This window comes from Onychostoma macrolepis, chromosome 21, assembly GCF_012432095.1.
Source record: "Onychostoma macrolepis isolate SWU-2019 chromosome 21, ASM1243209v1, whole genome shotgun sequence".
Classification (NCBI taxonomy): Eukaryota; Metazoa; Chordata; class Actinopteri; order Cypriniformes; family Cyprinidae; genus Onychostoma; species Onychostoma macrolepis.
The window spans coordinates 10,083,514-10,101,695 of NC_081175.1; positions in this window are offsets into that span (position 1 = coordinate 10,083,514).

The following is an 18,182-nucleotide window of genomic DNA, read 5'->3' on the forward strand; positions in this document are numbered from 1 at the left end:
CTGTAAATAGAGACCAATGCTAATCTATTATTATGTATTTTGCAACGGATAAAGACAAATCTACCCTCCTCATCACTTCCGGTATGTTCAATTGTTAAATGTAACTTCCTATTAACAAGGATAAGCACCCCCTTTGTTTTATTAAGAGCGCAGGAGAAGGCTGCCGATTTATAATACTTATTCTGGTAACGTGCCACGTCAGATTATTTTAAATGTGTCTCTTGTATCAGCGCACAGGAAATCGACTTACGGTGTAAATATTCTAATACACGAGTTTGTTTAACAGCAGAATTTATGCCATTCACATTCAATGATAAAATATTTAGAGTATGCATTGAATATTCATAATCCCAAAACTGTATTCAGTAAATGAAGAAAAGCAAAAGCACTCCCATTCTGTAAGTAACATGTAAACACTGGTGTGCATTCTAGATACCAAACCTCCTAGATGAAAAATCCTTTTAGAAATAAGGTAAAGTAAATAAAAGTATGAATGTCTGTTGTGAAAAATAAAAGCAACACAGAAACAGGAACAACAAACAACTATAAACAAGAAACAACTCAGACCGAACATTACTGAGAACGTAGGTCTGATTGAGCAACAAAAAATGGTGATGATACGTGACCAGTCCACTTCAACGCAAGATATGTCCCCAAAAGGCCCACATAGCCAACAATTATTGTAATTAAACCTACTCTCCATCGGACCCCTCCAAAAAAAAAAAAAAAGGTTGTTATTCTTACCAGTAAAGAGACAGTTGTGCTGGATAAATAGGAACGATATATCATGAGGAGAGAGAGAGAGATGGGGGAAAAAAAGAAAAGGAGATTCAACAAGTGTCCATGTCCACCTTGTTATTATCCTCTCCTGGGCAACTGAAATCGCCTCCATCCCAGTCTTTAATGGCGCTTTTCCACTGCGTTGTACGACTCGGCTCGGCACGGTTCAGCACGGCACGGCTCAGTTCGGCTCGGTTTGCGTTTCCACTGCAGTTTAGTACCGCTTTAGAGTGGGCGGGATTATTCACATGTCGTTATATTGCACCGCCTCTACTGCCGCGACTCCTGAAAAACTTTTTCATTCCGCGTCGCTCCATCACGCTCTCGCTGGATCCGCTCCTCAGCTATCAACGAGAGGACAGTCTGTACTTCCTCATCAGACCACGAAACAGCCATTTTTTGGGTTGTTAAAAGAAAGGTGTGCTCATTCAAAACAGTTGCGTTCGATCCTTCGCTGGCTGTGCTGATTTAAATCCAACGGGTCTGTTGTGTATCGTGCCGCAAGTTCAATGATGCAGGCAGTGATGATTTTCTCCGGCCAATCAGTGATCAGCAGAGTTTACACGTCATGTTTTGGTAACGGTACGGTTCGCTTGGAACCTCGGCTGAGGTGGTACTAAAAAAAGTACCAGGTACTGTTCCCAGTGGAAAACCCCCCAAAAGTGAGCCGTACTGAACCGTACCGTGCCGTACCATGCAGTGGAAAAGCGCAATTAGTTCTTCTCGCTGGGCCGAAGAGATGGAGATGGTGGCCGCTGTTTTCATAAGTCATAAGTCTTCTTCTGTGACAGTGAGCTGATAAAATCCTCAGCTTTCTGAGGAGAGTCGAACATCATCTGCTCACCCTTGTGCCGTAGTTTAATTATCGCCGGATAGGTGAGGAAGGGCTGGAGACCAAGTGCTGTCATCATCTTCAAGACTGGATTAAAGCTCTTTAAACCATCTTAGTACACGGAAGATGAGAGTGCGTGGCCGATCGGAGTTTTTCCTTCCGCCGTACACGCGATGGGCCCAATCAATCTCGATGTCACAGCCTTTCAGGGAAAGGGATCCACTTGGAAAGATTAGCTCTGAGGATGCCAGCTGCATAGGAGCCTTCCATCCCCTCCGGCAACCCCACCAGTTGCACGTTATTTCTCCTGCTCCTATCCTCAATATCCGTCATCTTCTCAGTGAGTTGCTCCAGCTGATTTCTTAAGTCCACGACTGTCCTCCTATCCTCACGTGCAGCTGCTTGAATGGAATCGACCCGGTCACGTGTCTGCTTCGCGTCGCTAGCTAGTGCCTCAAGGTCCACTCTTAGCTCTTTAACAGAATTGTTGGTCACTTGAATGTCCGCACGCAAGTCACGCAACGCTGGGGTCAGTACAGAGTCTACCGCATCTCTTACTGTCGAGGCCACAACCAAATCCAAAGTACTTTGCTGCTATTTAAGTGCTAGCTTGGTACCTTTAGTGATAGCACGTCGAGATACTCTCTGGAGATGGTGGAATCTTTCAATTTTTTCTTTATTGAGGATCTCTCTTTTCCGATCATCTTTGACTGTTGAAGTAATCATGATGGGTTAACACTAGAACTGCCATGACAGTCAAAATGACCGTTTTGAAATGTATATGTACAATAACTTTGTTGAATAAAAAAATACAATCTTGCTGGTTTGTGACTTTTCCTAAAAGTGTTTCTATTTTTACTTACAATAGATTTTATATAAATTACATAAAAGGCAAAAAATATGAGCATTTCTACCTATTAAAGCCATAACGGTCATATTGACCGCTTTAAATCTCGCGCGATTCTATTGTTCTTTCCCGCGGTTTATTGTCTCTGTCAGCGTCTCCAGTACTATTAGCATATGCTCATTTGATTATAAATACAAATTCTTGGACTACAAATTAGTATTGCCTTTTAAAAAATAGATTTATAAAGAGTTTATAGGGAGCGTTTAGAAAATGTACCAAAAGCACAATCAACCCCCACAACTGACACCAAAACGGAGACAGTGCCAGGTGCGGAGAATCTGCAAACAAAATAAAACGCTACGACACCTGTTGCAAATGTCACAAACCCGTGTGTGGAAATTGTGCGAGAAGAACAGAAGTAACTTGTGTTGACTGTGAATCTTAAATAGCCGAGCATGATATAGATATATTTATTTAATATAAAATTTGTAGCGTAATTGTTTTATGGTTCCAAACTTCGTTCGTGACTCTTTTTAACTTTAGAGCTGCTTGTTTCCAGCTTATGTTCTGTGTTATAATGTATCATAAATGTTGTAAAAAAAAAATCATAATCAAATAGATCATTTTAAATGTTATTTTGTTGTTCTGAGTTATGTAAAATAAATACAGAGAAATACTGAATATGCAATAATTACATTTTACTATGAAATGATGCGAATATTTTTTAAATTTATAATTATCATTTTTAACTAAATAAAAAGTCTACATGTTGGTGTTATTTGTTTTTTTTTAAAGATATCCTAACACAGTTAATACATTAATCTCTCATTTGGGCAATTTATTTAGAGATTATAGAGTTTATAATATAGCGGTCAAAATGACCGCTCACGGCTGTTCTAGTAGTTTTGGAATTCTGGCGCTTCTAGTGTTAAATAGAGAGTGGTTCCAAATTTACTGACAGGATTATATAATATTTGATAAGTGAGCAGAGCGAAGGACTAGATGTGTATTGCTGTTGAAGGGTCATGTGATCTCCAGAAAAAGATGATATTTTGAAGAATGCTGGGAAATCAAATAACACAGAAGCCACTGACGCCCACTAGACATTTCCCAAAATATCTGTTTATGTGCCACAGAAGAAAATTATATGTTTTTGTGGCGAGTGCAGCAATTGCCATCATCGAAGATGCACCAGAAGACAAGACAGTTCTTCACCGCATCTGGTGGTTAACTTATGCTGGTTTTGCGTGGGCACCATTGACCCACCAGATTCACACAACCACTGCATTGCCTGCCTGAGCCTGTCCCATTTGGAGGTGGCATTCTGCAAGTCAACTTGCCGGCACTCGTTTTGAGGACTCGGAGGAGCATCGCTGATGGTCTCACGCTGGTGGGCCCTCCCCTCCCCTCCCCTCCCCTCCCTCGGTGTGATGGTGACGTCCTCTGCCGTCGCCCCTTTCCCCAGTTCTTTCCACCGACGAGAGCCTTCGCTCCACTCAAGCCATTAGTCATTCAATGGGATTCATGGTAGTCCTTCACAGGCACCTATGGCTGGCATTATATGACCTGAAGGATTCTGACTCACTCCCTTCGGCCTCTTCGGTGACACCATGGAGTCAGTTGTTGTCAGTTCTCTGAGGTGCAAAAGCTTTTTTATATTCAGATAACACCACACCACAGACATTTCCTGAGGTTTGTTTTTGAGGGTGTGGCATACCAGTACTCAGTGCTCCCATTCGTACTGGCATTGGCCAGCATGTAGTGCATAAATGTGGCACTTTCCCCTCTCAGAGCGAGCGGTATGTGCATTCTAAACCATCTGGATGACTGGCTGATTTTAGCCCATTCACAAGACAGGGCTCCAAACTGCGACTAAAACGGTCGCATTTGCGACCAAAAATATTCATTTGTGAGTGAAGTTTTTGCTGAGGTCGCCAAAGGTCGCGACTGTTATGACTTGATTTTTTTTCCTGATTGTTTTGCGATCACATCTTTTATGTCCACGTATTAAACTGAGACGATGCGGATCAAAGTTTTAATGGAAAAAAAGAGTTTCAAACAGTCCTCATCTGCCCCGAAATGCCTGCTAAACGCAGCTCAGTTGTGCAGCGCGAGAGATCAAAATGACAGAGACGTGCAAAGTGAAAGTGCAGAAAAGCAGTGTCTATTTCATGCACAACTTGAACAAACTTCAACAGGTAAAGCTGTCAGCTGTGTGGATATTGGCAATATCGTTAACAATTCTCATTTATAATCATTACTAACATGGCTTCTTGTTATCAAGATCTTTAGTCTGAGTTCTGTAAATGCGTGAATTTCATATTATCCTGTTTGCAGCGCACTTGCCGTCCAGTAATCACAATAAGCTTTGTGCTTTGTTAATTTTTAATAAACAAAGTATCAGCTTTAACATTCTGCCAAATTCATAACAAAATTAATAAAATAAATACGGTTTTGGCGCTCTTTAATGCGGCAGGCGCAATCGCTTTTCAGTTCAAGCGGCAAGTGAACCTGTGTAATATCTTTCTCTATTATAATATGAAATGAATGTGATATCAAAAGGTAGGCTATTTTTTAAGAGAGCCTACACTTATTGAAATGTCTCATGTAATCAATCGCTCATTCTGTGTCAAACTGTGTAAAGCTTGTGAACAATGCCACGTAACAATACCTAACCACTCGCAAAATCACGGGGCTATTGCGTTTTCCAGTTGGGCTAACAAAATGTATCACTGCCCTGCCCAACGGGCTAACTTAAATACTGTGGGTCCTTAAAAAACTCACAATTTACTTGTATAAAATTTAAGGCCATAAAAAGTTTTAAATATGTTAATAAGAAATGTCTTAATTATAATTTCAAGAGGTCTTACAGTTGGGGATGGAAAGACAAGAACCGCAATACAGCTGGATTAAACTTCAAAAGGCAATGATGTCATTGAATAAATATGAGTTTGGTGTAGGGAATATTAACAAGTCCCGCCCATTTGGAGCTGGCTCCAACCTCCGTTTATACCTATCTCGGAGAAGCCGCCAACTTAATGCATAATTAAAGAAATACATTAAGTGAACTTGACAATTCTGAATTACACTGACAAATAACAGTTTGAAAATGTTTTGTTCACTTTTTATTTTAAGTTGGACCAACTTAAATTTATTAAATTGCAGTTACTCAAAAGTTCTTATGGTCCATGATATTGGTACAGATTCTGTGTAATAAACAAAATGTTAAAAAAACAAATAAATAAAACACATTTATTCTGTGGCACCTAAAAAAGTAATTTGGCCCCTAAGTTTTTTTTTTTTATGGGAGCCAATGGCTCCTTACTCCTTACTTACTTTTTTGTCTGGAGTCCTGCAAGATATGCTTATCAGTCATACAGACAAACTGATTCGCCATCTGGAGTCCCCGGGGCTACTTGTGAATATGCAGAAGAGCATGTCCACCCTAAGACAGTCTATAAAATATCTGGGTGTGTGTTCTCTCAAGAGCACATAACAACCATTTCTTCAGCGCTGCACCACTTCAGATCACTAGCGTAGCCAGAAATGTTTAAGTGGGTGGGCCCACATAAAACTGGGTGGGCCGGGTGTGTAGCATATGAAAACTGCCAATTTCCAACAAAAAATACAGCACCAAGGTTCATTACACGTACTTCTAAAGCATGCATTAACATTAGTAAGTTATGTTAATGTTCATTTCAAAATTTACTAATAGGACATTATTAAAATTAAAAGTTGTATCTGTTAACATTTGCCTGAGCTGGTTAACAAAGATGAATAAACACGGTAACAAATGTATTGCTAACGTTAGTTAATGCATTAACCAACGTTAACTAAAGGAAGTTTATTAAAAAGCATTACCTCAGAGTGAAACAATGGGGCTTCGCTGATGATTTCATAATCAAACATCTTTGTCAGTTCACGCACATCGAGGACCGCAGAAATGTGCACAGCTGCAAATTATGCAGTTTGTCGTGGCGACCAGGATCTAGCACAATGTTTATGTGTTTCTTTCCACAAAGGACGCATCTGTTTAGCGGATCAAACGCTGTACCTATGCTAATATGATGTTTCAAACACGCTTGGTTCAGAAGTTTCCGATCTATAAATCCAGCACCCTCAGGTGGTCTGTCAGGTTTCATTTGTAGACGGTCCGGATTTATTGCTAATACTTTTACTTTTTAAAAGAATTGATCTGATTTATGTTTGCTTAACTCGGCTAATTTCAAATTTAACTTCACAAACGCGCGCATTTTACTATTATATCCTTACGTCGTAAACATAACATTGTGGGTGGGACTAACAGAAACGGACGAATCATCATTTTGACAAGCGGGATATATGCACCTATAGGAAGGAACTAAGAAACGACCTGTAATTGACCATGAAAACAAGAGTTTAATATTGTTAATAAATAAAGTTACAGTGAAATAAGACGTTTATTAGTATCATTTAATAAATTGCATCCATTTGGAAAATTACAAACTTCTCATTGAGTGGGCCACAGTGAGGCCCACCCATAGCTACGCGACTGCTTCAGACCAGGGTGGTCTGTTCCCTTGAGAGAATTTCAGAGGATTCTGGGACTTGTGGTGTCAGCTTCATCAGCTTGCCACCTGAGTCTTCTGCACATGAGTCCACTACAGTTGAGCATCGAGGTAACACACAGCTGTATCAGCACCCAGAGACCGTGGCACAACCCAGAAATGTTCCTGAATTGGCCAAATCAACCTTGGTTTCCAGACTTCAATGACATGCTGGTGGCTCCCCCTTGGTGAGTCCCCCTCAGGAAGGACCTGCTGTCTCAAGTGAACGGCTTGATATGGCACCCCAGCCCAGAGCGTGTGGCCACTTCAAGGGTCTTACAGGGACTAAGCGCCCTGTCTCCCAGTGTGCTTGACAAAATCACGGAGTCTCATGCACCTTCTACTAGGCATCTGTATGCTCTTAAATGAGGAGTGTTTATAAAATCAGAATCAGAATCAGAATTAGCTTTATTCACCAGGGCCCGTATTCTTAAAGATTCTAAGAATCCTCTCAGAGAGCTCCTAATTTAGCTTAAAAATTTCTAACCAGGAGTCTTAGCTTAAAAGTGATTCAGGACCAATCTGAGAGCAACTCTGAGCGAGGAAAAGACAAAAACTTTTATCTTAGTGAGGAGGCGGGGCTGACCCCATTGCTAGCTATGACACAGTCTTTTGAAGACTGTGATTGGTTGGTTGTCCAAGAAGGAAATAAAAGAGCGCTTTTAAGAGTAGGGTTTATTTTAAGCTTTCACTTTGAAATTACAGGTGTAATTTTTTCCTGTTTTACCACACTCTCTCCCTCTCTCTCTCTCTCTCTTGCTTTGCATGCTGGGGGTTTTGGGTTATGGGAGCAACAAACGGGTGAGAAGAGCGAATTAGTTTTTTCTACTTTGTTTCTAAACCTCTTTTTTTTTCGTATTTTCTTCCTTTATGTTTTCTTTTGCTTTGTGTATAATTTTATTAACTTAATTTCGAGTATCAAATACGCTTCGGTTCTCGGAAGTTTTTCGGTTTCGTGGCGGAGGCCTGAGATGGAGGCTCACCCGAGTGGGGGTGTAGCCTCACTCTCGCTCCGCCATGGAGTTAGATGTGTACCTGACGCGGATTCTAATGTGGAAGACGTGCTTGTCGCTGTTGGTGAACAGATTGGATATGGAAATATAATCTCAGCGTCAAAGATGAACAAAGCCGTGGTGGTTTTCCTTAAAGATGAAAGTTTGGTGAGTAAACTTAATGAAAGCGGCGTTAGGGTGAATGGAGCGTTTACTGTTGTGTCACCGCTTGTATCGCAATCTGTTAGAGTTATGATTTCGAACGTGCCGCCCTTTATATTAAACAGTGACATTGAAAAAGAATTGTTGAGGTTTGGAAAAATGGCCAGCGAAGTGAAAATGATTCCTTTGAGGTATAGGAATGAAGCATTGAAACACGTGTTGTCTTTTCGGCGTCAGGTGTTTATGTTTCTTGATCAACAAACGCTAGATATTTCTTTCCGAATCAAACATGAAGGTAAATCGTACATGATTTACGTGAGTACCGGAAATTTGAAATGTTTCGAATGCGGAGACGTTGGACATAAAAAGATCGCTTGCCCACATAACAAAGTACATCTAGAAAATAATACATTTGAAGTTATTTCTAGTCTAAATATTGGTGAAAATGCAGAGATCAGTGAAGAACCAAACACAATAACAATTGATGGGAAAAATAAAGACAAAAATGCAGATGAAGGGACGAGCAATCAGAAGCAAAGGAACTCAAATGGCAGTTTAGTTGTTAGGCCTACTGAAAAGAGAGGAAATCCGTGTGTAGATGTTAATGAGGGTGATGATGAAGACGAAGAGAGTCTTCGTTTTAAGTTACCAAAGGTTGTTAAAAATGATGCACAAAATACTGGGCAGATTTGTTTGTCCCAGTTAAGGAGCAAGTTGACACGGAGGATGATGACAAGTTTTCAGAGGCATCCGATATTCTTTCCCAATTTGGTGAAGAACGTCTCGGTTACATAGGTAACCCTCGTTCCCTGAAGGAGGGAACGGAGACGTACGTCGGACTGACCGACGAATAGGAATCTCGCTAGAGAGGCCAATCCACTTCGAGTGTAACTAAAACGAGCCAATGCATATTGGCATGCAATCATATGCAGCTGCTGCTCACCTCGCAGCGCGGGTATATAATGAGAAGCAGGTGCGTTGCATCTTTAGGTTTTCGCTGAGGAGCCGAACAGGTAAGGCGGCAGCATCAGCGGGGTCCAGCGACTGTGGCGACGGACGACGCCTCGCTCCTCCTTCAGGAACGAGGGTTACCTATGTAACTGAGACGTTCCCATTCAGTCGGTCACGTTCGACGTACGTCGGACTGACCGACGAATAGGAATCCCTACCAAAGCGCCACAGGAGCTGCCCCCTTCCAGCGCTCTGTAGCCAGCCACCTGTACCCTCTTGCCTAAGGACGGTGGGACAGGGCCAACACAGAGAGTGTCGATCACTGCTGTTCCCAAAACCCATACAGTGAGACTTTTGAATAACACTGGGAAAGCGTACCCTTTCACTGGAAAGGAACGCTGCGGAAGCCACATCCTTCCCCGAAGGAGTTATGTGGAGAAGTACATATGGACTAACCCACGTAGGGCTGTACTACATATGGAAGTACTGGGGTGACTCCAAACCTGACGAGAGGTGGGTTCTCCCAGAGGGAAAGACACGGGTTTGTTTAGAAGCAACCCGTGGAAAACCCCATATGGGATCCCCGTAGGGTCACACATATGGACCCTAGCCTAAATCCAGTTCTCAGGGATACAGCGGAGTAAAGGCCTGGCGCCGGACGCTCCGCCACGTCTGGCTGCCGAAGGGTGATCGGAGGACTCAACAGGGTCTGCCTTGTAGGGACTCTCTGGAGCAATAAGCGTATGTAACGCAGAAAGCCGACACTAAGCCGGGACCCCTCCGTGCCTCTGACCTGAGGTGAGAACACGGGAGGAGACCGGTTCGACACGAAGGCTATAGAACCTAGCGAACGTGTTAGGTGTCGCCCAGCCCGCAGCTCTACAAATATCTGTCAGCGAGGCGCCACGAGCCAGCGCCCAGGAGGATGCCACACCTCTCGTAGAGTGGGCATGCAACCTAAGCGGGCAGGGCACGCCTTGTGCTTGGTAAGCCAAGGCGATGGCGTCCACTATCCAGTGGGCCATCCTCTGCTTGGAGACCGCCTTTCCCTTCTGCTGGCCTCCGTAACAGACAAAGAGCTGGTCTGAGGTCCTGAGGCTTCGAGTTCTGTCTATGTACAGTCGCAAGGCACGAACTGGACAGAGCAAAGCCAGGGCTGGGTCTGCCTCCTCCGGGGGCAGCGCTTGCAGGCTCACTACCTGATCCCTGAAGGGAGTGGTAGGAACCTTGGGCACATAGCCAGGCCGGGGTCTCAGTACCACGTGGTCGTCACCCGGCCCGAACTCTAGGCACGATTCGTCGACCGAAAATGCCTGCAGGTCCCCTACCCTCTTGATGGAGGCCAATGCAACCAGCAACAAAGTCTTCATAGACAGAATCTTTAAGTCTGCTGACTGCAAAGGCTCGAAGGAGCAATCTGGAGTGCTCAAGCACCAAAGCAAGGTCCCAAGAGGGTATGGAGGGAGGTCGAGGAGGATTTAACCGTCTCGCCCCCCTAAGGAACCTGATGACCAGGTCGTGCTTACCCACAGACTTACCATCGATGGGGTCGTGGCATGCGGAAATAGCCGCAGCATGAACTTTGAGGGTGGAGGGAGACAGCCTACGCTCCAACCCTTGCTGCAAGAAGGAAAGCACGACACCGATCGAACATCTTCGGGGGTCTTCTCGGCAAGAAGCACACCATTCGACGAACAGGTTCCCCTTCAAGGCGTAAGCACGTCTCGTAGACGGTGCACGTGCCGAAGCGATGGTGTTAAGTACCTCAGGGGGTAAGTCACCTAGAACCTCCGTGTCCCGTCCAGGGACCAGACATGGAGTTTCCAGAGGTCTGGACGCGGGTGCCAAAGGGTGCCCCGTCTCTGAGAAAGCAGATCCTTCCTCAGAGGAATTCGCCAGGGAGGGGCTATCGCGAGGAGCGTGAGTTCCGGGAACCAGGTCCGGTTGGGCCAATAGGGCGCAACTAGCAGGACCTGCTCCTCGTCCCCCCTGACTTTGCACAAGGTCTGTGCAAGTAGGCTCACTGGGGGAAACGCATATTTGCGAAGGCCCCGGGGCCAGCTGTGTGCCAGTGCATCTGTACCGAGTGTCCCCCCGGACAGGAAATAGAACAACTGGCAGTGAGAGGTTTCTGGCGAGGCAAACAGGTCTACCTGAGCTTCGCGGAACTTTCCCCAAATCAGCTGGACCACCTCCAGTCGCCACTCTCCTGGCAGCGCAGCCCGTGAGAGCTCGTCGGCCGCACGGTTGAGAACACCAGGGACATGAATGGCGCGAAGCGACCTCAGATGCTTCTGACTCCAGAGGAGGAGATGGCGGGCGAGTTGTGACATGCGACGGGAGCGCAGACCTCCTTGATGGTTGATGTACGCAACGGTCGCAGCGTTGTCCGTCCGGACCAGCACACGTTTGCCCCGTAACTGCCCCTTCAGGCGGCTCAGGGCAAGGTGTACTGCTAGCAACTCGAGGCAGTTGACATGCCAATGCAGTTGGGGGCCCGTCCACACCCCTGACACTGCATGCCCGTTGTACGTGGCACCCCAGCCGGTGGCAGAGGCATCCGTGAAGACCACGGCATGCCAGGACACCTGCTCTAGGGGCACTCCTGCCCGAAGAAACAAGGGGTCTGACCACGGGCTGAAGGCTTGGCGGAATTCCAGAGTGATTGCCACTCGGTACGTGCCGCGTTGCCACGCCCATCTCGGGACTCGGCCGTGAAGCCAGTGCTGAAGCGGTCTCATATGAAGCAAACCGAGCGGGGTTACTGCCGCTGCGGCTGCCATATGCCCCAGGAGCCTCTGAAAAAGTTTCAGTGGGACCGCTGTCCTGCCTCTGAATGCATTCAGGCAGTTCAATACTGACTGAGCACGTTCCTCTCTGAGGCGTGCTGACTGCTCGACCGAATCCAACTCCATACTGAGAAAAGAGATCCTCTGCACTGGGGCGAGTTTGCTCTTTTCCCAGTTGACCTGAAGGCCCAACTGGCTGAGGTGACCAAGCACCAAATCCCTGTGTTCGCACAACCGCTCCCGAGACTGAGCAAGAATGAGCCAGTCGTCGAGATAGTTGAGGATGCGAACACCCTGTTCTCTCATGGGAACAAGGGCTCCCTCCACGACTTTCGTGAAGACGCGGGGAGACAGGGCCAGCCCGAAGGGCAGGACCTTGTACTGATATGCTCGACCCTCGAACGCAAAGCGCAGAAACGGCCTGTGTCGAGGAAGTATCGAGACATGAAAGTACGCGTCCTTCAGGTCGATCGCTGCAAACCAATCTCGGGGACGGATGCACTCGAAAATGCGTTTCTGCGTGAGCATTTTGAACGGTAGCTTGTGAAGACTCGATTCAAAACTGCAGGTCCAAGATCGGTCGTAACCCACCGCTCTTCTTGGGTACAATGAAGTAAGGGCTGTAAAACCCCGACCCCATATCGGCTGGAGGGACCGGCTCTATCGCGTCCTTCGCCAGTAGGACTACGATCTCCGCACGCAAGACATGGGCATCGACCGCTTTCACTGAAGTGAAGTGGACACCTCTGAACTTGGGGGGACGCCGGGCGAACTGAATCGCATAGCCGAGCCTGATGGTCCGAATGAGCCAACGAGACGGACTGGGGAGCGCTAACCAGGCTCGCAGAGACCGCGCAAGCGGGACCAAGGGGACCATAGGCGTACCCGCAGTGGGGCAGCGAGGTGGAACACAGGGACGCGGCTCGGGGGGCTCTCTTTGGGAGGCGGCCCATAGCAGGGTCTGAGTGTGCTGCGCAACACTTACCTGGTTCCACGGTCGGACAGGGGGTGCAGGAGAGGCTTGGGTGACCTTCTCGAACTGCGCGCTGCTGTCCGCTGGCGACAGAAGAGGTGGATGAGAGTGGAGAGGTTTTACTCCTCCCACTACTCTCCGAGCCCTCTTCGGACCCGGAGATGATGGAAACTGCTCTTCTATTGAAAATTTGGGTACCGCTACCGTTGGGCCAGCGGCGGAACAGAAAGAAAAGGATTTACCACCCGGCCCTCCTCCGGGGGAAGGAGCGGTGCAGTCACCACCTCCTGAAGAGCAGTCCCAACCATCTCCGGGTCGCCCGTCCTAGGGCCTCTTGCTCTTGGCTTTGCCGCCCCTCTTGGCGGGGGCCTGGACGGGCTGGGGACCCCGCCTACGACTGGCTCTACACGACCCACTGACCGCGCTGTAACCTTCGTCGCCCGAAGCGCGAGGTCCGTCGCGGCACGAAGTTCCTGAAGAACTTGCGGATCATGACCACCCTCGTGCAGGTCCTTCAGTGCCTTGGCCTGATGGACCTGCAACAACGCCATAGCGTGTAAGGCAGAAGCGGCTTCCCCACAGGCCCGGTAAGCCCTGCCGGTAAGGTCCGACGAGTGCCTACAGGCCCGGGAAGGGAGAGACGGCTCCCCCCGCCAGGTGGAGTTAGGGCACAGTTGCATAGCAACGGCCTGCTCCACAGGGGGGATGCGCGTGTAACCCTTAGCCACCCCGCCATCAAGGGTGGTGAGGGAGGAGGGCCCACCGGCACGGTTTCGGGCAGTAAAAGGTGCCTTCCACGTACCAGTGAGCTCTTCATGCACCTCCGGGAAGAAAGGAACCGGGGTGGGTGGCTGAGAACCAGCTCGTGCCACCCCGAGAAACCAATCGTCCAGCCTTGAGGGCTCGGGACACGGTGGAGGATTCCACACGAGCCCGACCCTGTTGGCGGCCCGGGAAAGCATAGCCATCATTTCCGGATCTGTATCGGGCACAGCTACCGTACCCGAAGGAGGCAACTGCGCCGACGCGTCATCTCCAGAAAGGTCTGACTCACCCTCCGATGCAGCTATCGACATCTGGTCATCGGGAGGAGTGCTGAAGGAAACGGATGGTACACACCTTGAGATGGCCCACCGTGCTCCCCCGGCAGCTCTACTGGCTGCGGAGTGCAGGAGGAGTGAGGGTTCCTAGGGGGTTGGTTCCCCGAAGGAAGCGCACTCACTGTAATCCTCAGGTCACCAGTGCCACTGCTCGCAGCAACCCTCTGAGGAGGATTGAACGAGGCAGCGGCACTGGGACTCCGCCTTTGCAGGAACTGGAGTCTCGACCGCAACTCCGAGATGGTCATCCTCCCACAATGGGTACATGACTCATCCACAACGCTGCCTCAGCGTGCGCTAAGCCCAGGCACGCGATGCAACGCCGTGACCATCCTCGGCGCCAGGTAACGACCGCACCCAGAAACACACAAGTAGAATGTCATCTTTAAAAGACGCAAGCTCTACTTGTGTAAGCTCTTTAGGGACTTTACTCTTTTATCAGTGCTGAAGCACGCAGGGGAACGGCGGCAACATGGACAGGGATTTGTGCAGCCTGTCGGTGCTCTCTCTCTCTCTAACGTTCTCTTACCAGCCGTAAAACGGCTTTTACGCTGTTTAAGCGCCCGCTTACCAACCGTGAGAACGGCCTTTTCAGCTCTTATGCTCAGAAAAAAGGCAAAAAAAAGAGAAGAAAAGGAATAAATGGAGAGGATTCGACCCCGCTGCTGTGCTGTACGCCCGCACTTCCACAACCAAAGAGATCGTCCTGCAGAGACTCGTCTTTCTACACTTCCAGCAGAGAACAACCGTTCGGCTCCGAAGCGAAAAGCTAAAGATGCAACGCACCTGCTGCTCATTATATACCCGCGCTGCGAGGTGAGCAGCAGCTGCATATGATTGCATGCCAATATGCATTGGCTCGTTTTAGTTACACTCGAAGTAGATTGGCCTCTCTAGCGAGATTCCTATTCGTCGGTCAGTCCGACGTACGTCGAACGTGACCGACTGAATGGGAACAATTGTATACTGTGAATGAGGTTAATGACTTCCTGGATGCGACCTTTGGAAAAACAATAGAGATTAGTGATTTTTTTCCTGATGCAAAAAAATTCTTGCAATCAGCTGTAAAAATTCAACAGACAGCCAATTATGATGAATTGAGTAGACGGAAAAGGTTTAGATTAAAAAAAATTGTAACTAAATTGAGAAGAAAAATGGCCCTTGAAAAAGGTCTAACAACTCCTTAATGATTAAATCACTTGGGGTGTTTTCTCTGTATTTTTCTTTGCTAACCCTTCTTTTTTTCTTTCTTGATCTTTCTTTTCTTTCAATGGGTAGTATTAAGATAGGAACAATTAATATTAATGGAGGAAGGGATGGTAGAAGAAGAGCAGTGTTGAAAGAATATATTGAAAATAAGGATATGGATATAATTTTCTTACAAGAGACACATAGTGACATAGCTAATGAGACAGAATGGAAAAAGTGGTGGGGAGGCCATATTTTCTTAAGTCATGGCACTAATACTAAGGGTGGTGTTGCTATTTTGTTCTCGAAAAGAATTGACATTCAAGTGATGAAATAGAGAAGGGTCGAATTTTGGCTGTTCATGCTAATTTGATGGGTTTTTCATTTGTCTTTGTTAATGTCTATGCACCTAATAATGGTGCAGAAAGGATAAAAGTTTTTAAAAATTGCCAAAATATAATGGGGAATTATGATAAAAATGCCTGTCTAGTTTTAGGTGGTGACTGGAATTGTACATCAGATTTTACCTTAGACAGGAATGGAGAAGAACCATGCCCTCTTTCTGCTTCATGTTTAAATAATATAATAAGCAATTTTGAATTGTGTGATGTTTGGAGATCACAACATCCGGTAGAGAAGCAATATACTTGGTCGAAGTTTTCAAGTGACCACATTAGCTTTGCCAGGTTAGATCGTTTTTATATTAATAAAGACTGGTGTAATAGAATTTTAAAGGCCTGTATTTACCCCAGTGGTTTTTCAGATCACCATTTATGTATGATTGTTTTTAATTTACAAAAAACAAGATGTCATAGTTACTATTGCCATTTTAATGTAAAGTTGTTGCAGGATGCTTTCTTTTGTGAAAAATTTCATTTATTTTGGGCAAAATGGAGAGAGCGAAAGACTGATTTTGATGATGTTGTGCATTGGTGGGATGTAGGAAAAGCACACATCAGGATTTTTTGTCAGAATTACACCGCTAATGCAAATTATTGTTTTAAAAATTTTTATGGAATTAGAAAATGAAATCAAATCAATTGAAAGAAGTCTATTTAACCAAAATGGTGAATCAACTGAAAGACTGAATGAAAAAAGGAAAGCTTTGGCCTCTCTCTTTCATGAGCGAGCTAAGGGAGCTTTAATAAGAGCTCGTTTCCTCTCGCTGAGAGAGATGGATGAACCAAGTTCTTTCTTTTTTAGTTTTGAGAAAAAGGAAGGAGCGTGGAAGTCAATGCTACATCTAAAGAAATCGGATGGGACTGTGACAACTAATCCTAAAGAAATGAGATCAATGGCAATTGATTTCTATACAGAACTCTTTTCGGATGGTCCATGTGACATTGGCTGTATGGAGGACCTTTTTAAAGATTTACCAAAGTTGACTGATACACAGAGAATTCAACTGGATTTTGAAATAGACATTGGTGAAATAACAAAGGCTGTTGATCAGCTATCCAGTGGACGTGCACCAGGAATTGATGGCCTTCCGGCTGAATTTTATAAACAATTTTGGGACTTATTAAAAGATGATTTGTTTGATGTGTTTAAATCATCCTACAAAAAAAAAGAGCTGCCAACAAGCTGTCGGAGAGCCGTGTTATCTTTGTTACCAAAGAAAGGTGATCTTGGTTTTTTAAAGAACTGGAGACCAGTGGCAATTTTGTGTACCGACTATAAAATTTTAGCAAAATGTCTTTCAAACAGATTGAAATTGTTTTGGAACATATAGTGAATGAATATCAAACTTATTGTATTCCTGACAGAACTATAATGGATAACATTTTTTTTGTTCGTGATATCATAGATATTGCAAAAAGGGATGATGACAATGTTGGAATAATTGCAATTGATCAGGAGAAGGCATTCGATAGAGTCAGTCACTTTTACTTGTTTAGTTCCCTTAAAGCTTTTGGTTTTGGTGATCTTTTTATTTCATGGATCAAACTGTTATACTCTGATGTCTCTACAATGTTGAAGGTTGGAGGAGGGCTAAGTCAACCAGTGTCAGTACGAAGAGGTATTAGACAAGGTTGTCCTTTGTCAGGAATGCTATATTGTTTAGCCATCGAACCTATGCTTAGACAATTGGGGAAACATTTGGATGGTTTGCTAATTGAAGGACAAAAAGTTAAACCCAAGTTTTCTGCCTATGCTGATGACGTTACAGTGTTCATCAAAAGCAAAAGAGATGTGATTGTTTTAGAAGAAGTTTTAAAAAAGTATGAAAATGCCTCTTTAGCAAAGGTAAAAAAAAAGTGAAGGCTTCATTTTAGGAAATTGGTCAGAAGAAGAGCCTCCAGTCTTACCAGGAGGTGTGAAATGGGGTAAAGAAGGCCTAAAAATATTGGGTATTTATTTAGGAACTGAGAATTATATCCAGAAGAACTGGGAAGGAATGAATGATAAGATGTGTGATCATTTGTCACGGTGGTCATGGATCCTGCCTTAGTTATCATTTAGGGGGAGAGTCTTGGTCGTAAACAATCTGGCTGCTTCAGCACTCTGGCATAAACTAAATGTGTTGAATCCACCTGATGAAGTAGTTAATTCACTACAAAAGAAAATTAAAGATTTCTTTTGGTCTGGTCAGCACTGGGTAAAATCTGCCATCTTATATCTACCAGTCAGTGAAGGTGGACAAGGCCTAATAGATATAAAGAGCAGAATCAAGGCCTTCAGGCTGCAGACTGCACAGAAGTTGCTGTACTCTGGAAAAATCTGTTGGGCTGATACAGCTTGTTCCTTATTACGTAGCATGAATTGTTTTAAATATGATTTTAATATGTTTTTAATCAGTTTGAAAGATATGGAATGGAATGATTCATCTTCATTTTATAAATCAGTTTTGAAAGTGAGTTCTGTCTTTCAAATAAGGAGAGATTCAAACCTTGAAGGTTGGATAAAAAATGAACCACTCTTTAACAATCCTCTAGTACAAGCAAATGTGCTGAAAATTAAAAGTTTGCAAACATCAATGGT